The 9921-nt window shown below is 39.6% G+C and overlaps 1 protein-coding gene across 2 annotated transcripts in view; it reads left to right on the plus strand.

The window, feature by feature from the left end:
* Positions 1 to 6308: 6308 nt before the first annotated feature.
* Positions 6309 to 9921, plus strand: part of LOC110055446 (uncharacterized) — a 31633-nt gene continuing 28020 nt past the window's right edge. The window contains exons 1-4 of one of the 2 annotated variants that reach the window (XM_089271869.1): positions 6309 to 6548; positions 7161 to 7291; positions 9231 to 9314; positions 9754 to 9915. The gene's annotated coding sequence lies outside the window, so the exon portion shown is untranslated. Of the gene's footprint in view, positions 6549 to 7160; positions 7292 to 8983; positions 9315 to 9753; positions 9916 to 9921 lie in introns of those variants that run through there. The other variant, XM_020761838.2, reaches the window with a different exon arrangement.

Here is a 9921-nt window from a genome sequence, read left to right on the forward strand (position 1 = left end):
ATTATTACTTGGCCCTTGATTGGTCTTGAGCTACGAACCCGTGTTTTAGATGTTTCGATCGTTAATGTAAAACTAAGTTCAATCAAGCGCTCCAGATGTTAAACCTTACGCGGTTTCAAAAGAACGAAGACGCCACCAAACCAGCCACTAGCTCTTCTTATTTTTGACATTAAGGAAATTTTCGCATAGTGCAAGCGAAATTTGTTATCTCTTGCTACGTGCTTGTATTTTTCCTGCCTAGTCCTGGAAGCTAAGTGACCTTTTCTCCCTTTTAGTCAGTGAGAAAGAAAGTACCAATTTTGTTCAATTTGTAGTTAGATTTGTGCATAAGAAAACCAACATTTAGGTCAGTCAAGAGAAAAAAAATAGTATACTGCATGATTAAAGCTGGCGGAAACATAGAATATACGATTAAGGGTTTCAGTACTAAATTCAAAGTGTAATGTCTCTTATTTGACGATTTCCATAATTAATTTTTCGCTCGTTCTGTTTCAACAATCATTCGCCATTTCCACATGCCTCATAATACACCCTGTTGGCCCCTTAAAATCCTGCATAACCTTTGTTTCCCATTTCTTCTGTGTATCGCAGTCGTCCCAAAAGAAACTGAAGACAATATAATGCTAATGTAAAATTTGGGGAGGGGGGGGGGGGGGGGGGACGGCGCAAACAAGGTGTATTATGGGGGATCTGGAAATGGCGAATGGAGAAAACTTTTGGGATAAATCTGCTCTTGTCGCCAACGAATTCAAGTACCCTTGCCCAGCCCCACTCCACCTTCAATGTCGGATACATGTCCCTTATGTCCCCCAGGATAGCAATACTTTTATTCAAATTTCAACTGCCCAAAAAAATTCATGACATACCATCAATGTCCTAAGGACGTTTCATTTTTTTTGTTTTGTTTTGTTTTGTTTTGTTTTTTTGTTTTTTTGTTTTTTTGTCATTATTGCAGTTAATCCAGAGTAACCCGCATAAAATATTAGCCCACTGCGCCTCCAACATGTAATGCAGAGTTTTGGTCCAAAGCTGTGTACTTATAACTGAGGAGGGCGTCGCTCTTTTGGGAGGCATACGTTTAAAGAACGCACCAACAAACTGTACTATATCACTAACCTTGTGTACTATTTTAAAGGTGAATGTTATAGCGTGATCCTTAAAGAAAGAAATTAGAAAAGCTTTGAACTGTTGCCTCCTGAGTACCCTGGGTGCCATAGGTTTTCTCGCGGGGATTCCGGTGACGGTCATGTCTCTATTGTGACCCGCGCGAGAAACCCTGGGTACCAGGGTTTTTTCTCGTGCGGGGCGGACGGAAATACTTCGCTTCGCTTAGGCGGCCGAAGGTCGCAGGCACGAGCGGCGAAGCCGCGAGAAAAACCTCTGATACAGAGCGGTTTCATTCACCTTTGTCGTTGAACTTTGATCAATTTTATCGGATTACATTTCAGCCAATCAGCGATCATCTCCCACTGTGATCACATGGACTGGCACGTGAAGACATGGCACATTAGCGTGACATGACAGATCTGGTCTGGTTTGAATTCATGTCTTCTGCGGGACTAAAAACTACGTTGTACTCCCGTGTAAAAGGTTCCTAATTCGAAGTCTTGGCTGTCGTTGCGTTTATTTGACGCTAGTGTTGTGTGTAATGGTGGATATTACAGCCTTGCATCGGAAATGCTCAAGAACTGAAAGTTTTTGAAAGTATCTCGACACTTTTCACTATCGAGGACGACAATCTGTCCGTCGGGCCGCGTATTCTTTGTAAGACAAAAGTGCTACCGACGGATCGAAAAATTCGACGTGACTGTCAAAGAAGTCGCAAATTTAAACTGAAATTATTACAAAAAGAATCTGTTGGAAAGGAGAAGCTACATAAGGTGAAAATACGCGTTCAAAACTCTGTTCTAGCTCGTCTGGTACACCGGGCACTGGAGCATTGTGTAGTCGAACACAGAGTCCAGGAATTTGTTGAACTAACAACAATTTCCCGGATCCCGTTGGCAAAACCGCCAAAACATCCTTGCTGCGAATAAAATTCAGAATTCCATCCCTTTGCTAAGTGCTTTAAAAGTTGTCAACACCGTGGAATGTTTTGAGGAACTTTTGTTATAGCTTTGACCAGATCTTGATCTTTTAAAAACCATACAGCGCGCGGACAAACATCAACCTCAAAATCTGCCATCCACGATTATCACGTCACCGAGCGACAAGGACATTATTCGCGACATTTGACAGGCTCGCGTTCTTTATTCTTAGAAACCAATCACCATGTCTGTTAGATTAGAAAACCCTTGGGAGGTCGTTAGGAGCCAATCAGCTTTCTAGCTCAGATTCTTGACTAGACAGATTTAAGCTGGCTTGTCATTGGCACGGCGCTATCAAAGAAATCGCGCTCTACTCCGGAGGTTTTTCGCGCGGGGCACAATAAAGACATTACGCTGATTTAGCAAGAGAACGGGAACGTCACTTGAAGACGGCGCGCGCAGAGCAAACACCCAAATATGGTCAAATTAGAACAGAATCCAGGTTATTCCGCGCGCCCTGTAGTCATCATCTGACCATATTTGGGTATTTGTACTGCGCGCGCCGTCGTCAAGTGACGTTCCCGTTCTCTTGCTAAATCAGCCTACTACCGACACCGGAAACCGCGCAAGAAAAACCTCTGTCACCCAGGGTAGGCCCAGGGTAGGCCACGGGGGGGGGGGGGGGGGGGGCTGCTGCTGGGTTTGCTATTAAACGTAAGTTATTATTTCAACATGAACGGCTGATGCAACATCATTCAATGGTTTCACTAACTCTTTATTAGTGGATATTCCTAGAAAATTTAAGATAGCAAATAGCCAAAAGTGATGAAATCTAATGTAACTTTTTCTAGATATCAAATTTTAGCCTAAGAAATTACGAAGACACATACCGATAAAAACCCAACAGGCCAGCAGAATATTCCACCCTGTCAGTCACGTGAGCAGCAAAAAATTCGTTATGCGGTCATCTTGACACGTGCCGCTGGTTTTCTGCCTGCTTTATAGCTGAGCTATAACCTAAACATGAGTTCACAGGTTCCGAGTCTACCTTGGACCTGAAGATGGTTAATTGTTTACCGAAGTAAAAGTCTTTGTACACGGTCGGCGCCATCTCTCAGAAAATAACGACAATGGTAATCACTTTTAGCGGGAATGGTGAATTTTGACAGACTGACAGAAATTTGTAACTTCGTGCGAAAAGAATCTGGATCATTGAACACCGATGTATTATTCATAGATCAGCTGGCTATGAGGTCATCAAATGAAGGTTACTTAACTTGTGGTGGCGGGATCTTACAACTTACACTTTTCGACTTCAAGCAACCATTTGGAGTGATCTTCAGACTCTACAAGTACGAGAGGTAAGTACGAGAGCTCTTTATTAGGACCCAGGAAGCCGACGATAATATCTTGATTAACATTTTTGATCAATGTCGGCCTTAAATGAAAACACTGTAATTAGCGAGGGTTTTAGCAAGACCTGCAGGCTAGGCTTGGGAATTGCTTAGTCAAAATTTAAAAAGAAATCAAGTGAGTATTTTTGTGTGTGTTAAAATTTCTGGTTCTGTGTTTCGAATTCGCAAATCAGTGCTTGTCGCTAAACCAAAGCTTCTGAAAGAAAACACGATACTGTTCAATATATAGGTAGTAACCTAGACGGTTGATCTTAGCTTTACCAAAACTCGTCTTTAATAAAGACGAGACAAAGAAACAGATGATAGTCAAAATGCCTAGCATAGGGTAAACTAAATAAAATTAGTCGTTGATCATTTCAGGCAGTGATATATGCAAGCGTCATTTAAATTTTCGTCAAGTTAAATTAAAGGAAGACTGCATCACAGTATGAAGTAGCAAGCAAAAATACACACACTGGCAGGTTTTGTCATGGTTTTCTGCTTCCTTCTGGTTCTCAGCGGACTATGATATAACATTGAACTACGGGCAAGAGTATCCTAAAAACAAAAACAGCTAGAGTTAAGGAAAAGGGCGACACAAATTTAGCTGTCGGCGCGAAGATTGCAGGAGTCGATCAAACACGAAATCCGTCGAAAATGGATTCAAATTGAAAAATGACTATTATTGATTTTAAACTGCATGAAAGAATTTTTGTTGCTAAAATTATACATTGCTGTGCTATAATAAACTTGATCTACGACATGTTTAGAAGACCATCACTAAAACTTCCATTGTTCAACTCGTGGCGAGTCTCAGTTTAGACGCCCATGCCACTTTGGACAGTTTTTTCAAAGTTTTTTGAAACAAACAACTTCTTTTAAATTACTTTTACTTAGATTACTGGCTCAACCCTGTACGTTTGACCGTTTCTTAAATGATCTAATGCTAGGCGGAGGTATAGAGTAGCCACCAGTTGAGTGTAATTGAAGAAATGGACAGACAAGCAGGCAGAAATTGTAAAGAATGAAGAACTACAGGGAAAATGCATTTAACTGTGCCAATGGCTGTTAATGACTGCTATGACTATATTCTGAACAGTGACACATGTAAGTTTACGTGGTGATGAAAAAACAGGGTGGAAGGGCGTCTACTAAAAATCTCTTGTTACTGCGTAAGAAATATGACCTCATCAAGCGACCCTCTTGACACCATCTTGTTTTGATTGCAGCAGAACTGACATCAACACTGAGTCAGATAGTCACAGACCTTACAATTAAAGTGCACCTAACCCCCAAACGAATCTACATGTTATTTGAAATACTTCTGCGAAAAAATTTTTGGATTCGGTTAAATCCTCGATTTTCTGTGCCCCGACGAAATCGCGAAAATAGCCCCAAAACACCGCGATTTTGTTTCACGACCGAGTTTGAGGAGAATGGGTCCAGTGGCTGTTGTGACGTCTACCCAGGAAGATCGAATAACTCACGTCCTCTCATTTCCTTCAGTATGGTGCAATACACATTCGAAAAGTGCGCAGAAATGCCTTTCAGAAGTGCTATCGGCTGTTGCAGTAATATCCCAGATCTAAAAAAAGATATACTGTACAGTTTACTGGCGATGATCGGTCAATGGTACAATAAAGACATAACGATGGTTGATTTTATCGAACCGAAACACGCGAACTGAGTCTGTGAGAACCATTGAAGAACTCTCACTGGAATTTGTTCCGCAGACTTTCAAACGCTATTTTCAAAATTTTCTGCTTAAAGCCAACCAGCAATTTGTCGAAATACTATCGATAACCTATATCTTCCAGTCCCGCAGTATTTATAACATAGCCGGCAAAGTTGTGTGATCAATCAAGAGGACGTAACGACCAAATATACTGATGTGTAAATAGGTCGCAACTGTACGCTGCCAACCAGCACTTATTTCTCTTTCGATTTAGATTAAAGTCGAAGATTAATCTTCTAGAATTACATGATAACAAAATTGTTCTACTCACAGAGTTTTTCGAAGGTTTGGAAATCAGTAGTGCGACAAACATTCTATACATTAGTGTCGAAAATATGACCGTGTAACATTACCCGCGGACCGCTTAGGGAACACATCCTTTTCGCTTATCCGACGAATTTCACTGCAAACTTTGAAAAAGATTTACACTGGTTATTTGGAGTTACGACTTAAAACGTGTGGCAATGTGAAATCGGTAATTGTATGAAATGTTTCCTTCCGCTTTGCTTCCCGTAGCTTCAAAAATACAGGTCAGTGTTTTGGAGATCATCAAGTCTCGAAGACTGCAACACTTACGTCGCTCTTATAAACATGAAGCATTCCAGAAAGTAAAACACAAACTGGATTTAATAGAACCACCATACCTCGACAAAATACATTCTCGCTACGGACAAATGTAAACAGGTTATAAACACGCGTGGGAGTCTTGTGTTTAGGTGACGAAATTACCATCCAAAGCAGTCCTTGAGTTTTCTTCCCTGCTTTTCGTTTGACTGCTCCTTCGTATCTAGCTTTCCATTCTTGATATATAGGCAGCTCGTCCGCAAAGAAGTCTTCCCCGTCGTCGCTTGAAATATTGCAAATTGTTCTCAAAGCTCTAAGCAGTGAGTTCGAATTCACAGTTGCCGAACGTGCTCGATCGAAGTTTATTTCGGTGTCTTCAGAATCGAAACCTAACTCTGACTCCAGTGACGAAAAACAAATGATTCTGAAACAAAACTTGGATGTCTTAGTGCCAAAATATATTGGAACGATTAGTTTTGTTTCCATTTTCTCGAGCAAATACAGAGAGCTGACTGAGGCGCCATTGTGTTTGGTTCCTGGGTAGACGTCATCAGGTACCGCCGCCCCAGGCTCCCTAAGACGCAGTCGTGAAACACATCAAGCGCGACTTTGAAAGGGCATAGAAAATCGAGGATTCAACCAAATTCAAAAATTTCTTCGCCCAAATGCTTCAAATAAAGTCTAGATTCATTTTAGCGAAAAAAAAATTGGGGGATTAGGTGCACTTTAAAGTTCATTCAAGTTGATTTTGCTGAGCCATCTTTCAAGTGTGAACCATGAAGACATTCGTTATCGTTTTGGTGACTTTTTACGCAGCAGCGTGTGGAGGTAAGATTGTTAACACGTCACGAATTTTTTCTACTCATTTTTTACCCTTTATTTTACGTAGCACAGTAAACTTCTCTGACGTCCGCACGGGCTAAATGTTTTTTTTTATTATTATTATTCCGGGAAACGAAGAATTGAAATGTCACTCGCGTCAGAGAGATTCGTCTTTGACGCTGGTAAATTTTGGGAAAAATTCTAATGAATATTTTCAGATTATTGAGAAATTCAACAATTTTGAGGTATTCCTTTTAATTTTCGAAGCTCAAGAAAATATTAACGCTAACAGTATTTTACCACTTTAACAAAATAGAATAAAACAATTAATCGTTTGAAGAAAACTTCACTTTAAAAAGTAGTTTCGCAGTGGGTAAGCATTAAAATTAGATGCAAAAAACGGTTAAAATTTGATGTAACTCACTAAGAATGTATAGACGTGCGTACATTGAATTAAATAAGGTGAAATTGGCAATTTTGTCAGAACGGCCTTTGTATGAGGGCTTCGAATTCAGTAACAGTGACAGCAACAAGGTTAGTCGAATGTTAAAGAAAAAGGCAAGATTTTAACACTATACTAATCCGGCATTATCAAAAAATATCTTAAATGGTTTTCAGGGAAAACAGAACGCATTGATGAGACCGTTCAAGATCAGAGCAAACTGACGTTCACCTCCGATGACGTAACACGTTTACGTTTACTGCTACATTTACTGGATATCTGGTCTCAGAAAGCCCGAGTTCTCATAGTGAGTGACAATTACAAGCTTTCCTTAAAAAAAAAATGACTGGTCGCAAGAGAAGCAGTAAGTTTGGGTCAAGGGAAACAAATCTTAATTACCGCTCCTCGTGCGGCCAGTCACTGGGTGTCTGAGCTATCGGGCGAAACGCCTGGAACTAATTAAGCAAATGAGCTTCGATAAATCTAATCCTTGCTTAAGGTGGCTCCCTATAGTTTTACGATCGCACGAGCGCTGAGAAAGTAATCTGCGCGCGCTCAAAGGAAACGTCAGTGTTTTTTGATATTTTATTGCGTCAACATGAGCACAAAAAGCAAAACTGATAGTGAATTTTCTCGCGTTTCCTTCGGTGAAATTCCGTTAAATTTGGCAGATTGCTAGTTAATATTTTATTTTAGTCAGGGAAATCTATAAGACCAGATTTTTTGCAGCGGTAAAAGACATAAATTTGAAAATATCGAAAAAAAACTGCCTTTACAAACCCCACCTTTTTTTGTGTTTAAAATTCGTATCCTGCTGGAAGCGATGTGATGTAAAAATTTTGGAAGATTTCACCGAAGGAAATTCATGAAAATCACAAATAAAGCCATAAAAACAGTAAAAACTACATTTGTTTGGGCATTTAAAATTCAAGACTTATTATATGTAATAAGTTTGAGAGGACTAGGTGTGAAAGTGAATGCAAAAAACAGCATTCAAAACATAACACTTGCGCGCGCAACGCCATAAATGATTACCCTATGGAGACACCTTAAGGTCATTCCTCACATTTGCATTGCGCATCCTTACTGCGCATAATTTATGGCGTCATTAGCGCGCGCTCGTGCACGCGTACATTGAAAACATGACGGATTTGCCTTGATATTGAGCTCTGTCAGTTGAAAAATGGCTCTAGCTCACCAACGAGCATGGGCACCCCAATTTTTTTTCCAGTCATTGTAATCAACTAATCATAAGCTTTACGTGAGAAAAGATTGATCTAATTTCTATTGCTGAGAATTGAATAAATAAGAAAAATAGCAGATACACTGTGGTCTTTTCTATTTTGTAGTCGGTAGCCACGTCAAGAAATTTGGTTCAAATTTTTAATCAAGGATTTAGCTTTCTGCCTGAATCAAACTTAAAACGTTTATTTGTGTCCGACACATTGTATTGACTGTAGTTTAATGCGTGTTCTTATGAGTCCGGGCTCACAAAGATGTTACAATTACTGGGAATGCGTTCTTATAATAAGCATTAAATACATGTAATGCCAAAATGGGGCATTTTCAATGCCTCACTGCTCCTTAATGAGCATGGGCACCCCCCTTTTTTATTTCAAAATTGAAGTTATCATATGACAAATATTCAGTAGACAAAGTTTGAGCAAAAATCTATTGTCACTTTTATTTCAGAGGAATTACCTTAAGTCGTTCTCCATCTCGGCCTATAGATGGTCGTTAAAAAGGATGCAAAGAGGGCGCTTGCAATGATCACTATCACTATTTCAATATTTTATGCCGATTGTCGCAAAAACTGCACAAAACAAACCAAAACACATCAGATCAACAGAATGGTGGAGGGGGCGGGGTAGGAGGTGGGGGAAGAGCTAGCGCTTTTCACTGGCTCTGTCAATAAACATGCTATAAATATTCCACCATGACTTGAAATTATTTAAACATAGTATCATGATCATTCGTACATCGTACTTCACCATTTTCTTTTTTTTTTTTTTTTCAAAATTAACATCTGAAATTTTCATGACTTATAATTAGGGAAGAGCAAAAAATATATTCGCGCCCTCTTAAAAGTATATTTTTAACTGAAGTGAGAGCAACTATAATAATAATCATGAATAGGATTGTGCCTGAACAAAGATCCATTTTAATGGTGGCACATGTTCGAAAGTACAAGTTCCCCTGTATGATTTTCATAGAAAATACTTTATGGCTTTTATTTACCTACCCAGAAACCGAAGTGACCACGCAATGCTTTTCTCTACTCGGATAATCTTGACTTTTCAGCGGATCTCACAGATTCGACTGTCAACAGGGTAAGAAGTACACTCTTTATACGAATGGTCTTGAAAGTTTGAGTTAAAATGAAAGACTTTTACCTCAATAGCATATTCGCACGTTGTCGTCATTTGGCTACAACTACCAGAATTCCTTTCGTTTTCTCTTTATCATTAAATTTTGTAGCCCCAGTGGGGTTTAAATAACAATTGCCCTGATTCGCCAAAGAAACAGAAAAACTGAAGGATTCTGGTAGTTGTAGTCAAATGACGCCATCATGCAAATCGCCTATTCCTCAAGGCGATTCTCAGTTCCCTCCGGTCGCAAGAACGCGTGTTGTGTTTCATTTGTTTGTTTGTCTGTTTGTTTTTGTGTTGTTAATGTTGTTGTTAGTTTTTTCTTTCTTTCTTTCTTTCTTTTTTATTGGAGTTCACTTTGTAAACCACAACAATATTCTTCATTTATACGCATGTGCAGACAACAGACGCAGGAATTCTTACTGATGATATACAGAAGTCTGAAACATTTAAGGTAGCCGTGAATTTGGTGAGGAATACCTCGTGTGACACCAAAGTACAGAAAGCAAGCAAGGAGTTAGAAACACCTTTAATCGGTTTTAGCTTAACGATGAGAAGAGTAGTAAGT

This window comes from Orbicella faveolata, unplaced genomic scaffold (genome assembly GCF_042242905.1).
Source record: "Orbicella faveolata isolate gen_17 unplaced genomic scaffold, um_ofav_v1 contig_34, whole genome shotgun sequence".
Taxonomy (NCBI): Eukaryota; Metazoa; Cnidaria; class Anthozoa; order Scleractinia; family Merulinidae; genus Orbicella; species Orbicella faveolata.